At 36.0% G+C, this 2,017-nt stretch overlaps 1 non-coding gene across 1 annotated transcript; it reads right to left on the bottom strand.

Annotated features, from left to right (window-relative positions):
• Window positions 1–219: 219 nt before the first annotated feature.
• LOC136216192 (small nucleolar RNA R71) lies at window positions 220–321 on the bottom strand. The gene has a single exon (XR_010683182.1). It is a non-coding gene; the product is annotated as a small nucleolar RNA R71 (small nucleolar RNA).
• Window positions 322–2,017: the final 1,696 nt, after the last annotated feature.

The following is a 2,017-nucleotide window of genomic DNA, read 5'->3' as shown; positions in this document are numbered from 1 at the left end:
GATAATCCTAATACCCATTTGATAAATTTCTTAGAAATTTGTGACACTTTTAAAATTACTAATGTAACTGCAGAAGCAATCAAACTTCGCCTTTTTCCTTTTACTTTGAAGGATCGAGCCAAAGAATGGTTAACTTCTATGCCAGCCGCATCAATTGAGACTTGGGAGCAATTAGCCCAAGCATTTTTATCAAAAAAATTTCCTTCAGCAAAAACCGCAAGAGTCATTAAAGAGTTAACATCTTTTTCTCAAAATGATAATGAAACTCTTTATGAGTCTTGGGAACGTTTTAAAGAACTTAAACGTTTATGCCCTTGGTTAGGACTAAGCGTGTTGGATATGCACTTTTCAAACATTTTGACATCGCTTCGGAGGAAGAAGTCGCTCGTTTCAAACATTTTTCACAAGCCGACCGCCAATTTGTGGATATGCACTTCTTAGACTTCCATTCGGTAAGAACATTGAATTTCTCTACTCGAATTGATGCTTTTATTGAGGCGTTGGGTTGGCAAGAATTCGTTAATATGCGTTTTCCGCGTATTAATGAATATGTGGTGGAATTTTTGGTCACTTTGACCATGAATAAGAAGAAAACCTCAATCTCTTTTAGGAATAATGGTATCACATACACCATTAATTATGATGCAATGGGAAATATGTTTGGTTTCCCTACCTCTAATTTTTATGATAAGCCTAAAGATTTTGATAATGATGCGGTTTGGCAAACTCTTTCGAACCAAGACTATTTTAATTCCAAGAACACTTCAAGCAAGTTGATTAAGGACAATTGTGTGTTCTTCTTTCACAAATTTTTGAGTTTCTCCTTGTTTGGGCGTGTTGAGAGTTCAAAGGTTCAGGTTCGGGATTTATATGTTTTGGATAGCTTGTTTAAAGGTTTGAGGATTGATAGCATTGGTATGTTGTTCGATAATTTGTTCCGTGCTTCGAGGGCTACTACCATTCAGATCCCTCTTTGTAATTTTATCACCGCTATTGTGTTGGGAGCTCGGGCTGAATTGGCTGATTTTGACATGTCCACCTACCATGGGTATGTTCCACTTTTGGATATCTCAGCTCTTGAGCGAGCTCATTTTTTGCTTCCACAAGGTCCCCCCGTCTTTATTTCGTATGCCTCCCGTATTGCCCACCTTCGTGGCACTATGGGTGGTGGCGCTTCAAGTTCTTAATTTGCAGGTACCGAAGGCGACGGAGAGGCGGTAGGAGAGGACAATGAACCCCAAGCTCAACCACAACCCCAAGCACCTCAAGCGGATGATCCGGTGGATTTGCGGAGGATTTTGAACCAAATCAATTCCAACAATCGTCAAATGAACTTAAGAATTGATGATTTGGTAGAAAATAATATGGTGATGAATGACAACCTCAACCTTTTGAGGCGTGAGCATAGATCGACTCGGCATCGGATGCTTTCTTTTTTCCGACGCCGCAATGTGGAGACTTCACCTACACCTCCGGATTCCCCGCCTCAAGCATAGGTTGTTTTCTTTCATTTTATTTATTTTTATCTTGTTATAATTTGGTACAATTTTATTTTTCATATGTTTGGTACATTTTCTCTTTTTAATTTTATGTTGAATGTTTAATTTCCTACTATTTCAATCTTTGTTTCGTATGCCTTATTTCGTATTTCCTTTTTTTATGTTTTCTCCATTATTTTTGCACCAATGAGGACATGGTCCAATTTAAGTGTGGGAGGAGACATATATATATATATATCAATTTCTATACGTATACGAATAAATGCAACGAAGATATTATTTTGCAAAAAAAAAATGCAACGAATATTAATTTTTATGCAAATGCAACACTAATATATTGCAACACATTTTCATATATTTATAAATTAACCATAAGTTAATATGATTATTTGTTTAGGTTATCATTGTCGTTAGAAAAATATTTCTATACGTATACGGGTAATATTTTTCAAATTTTTCACAAATCTCCGATACGATTTTAAGTAAAATTGTCTCGAGTAAATGTATTTAAGTAACAA

This window comes from Euphorbia lathyris, chromosome 1 (genome assembly GCF_963576675.1).
Source record: "Euphorbia lathyris chromosome 1, ddEupLath1.1, whole genome shotgun sequence".
Taxonomy (NCBI): Eukaryota; Viridiplantae; Streptophyta; class Magnoliopsida; order Malpighiales; family Euphorbiaceae; genus Euphorbia; species Euphorbia lathyris.
This window is presented reverse-complemented; position numbering and strand designations above follow the sequence as displayed.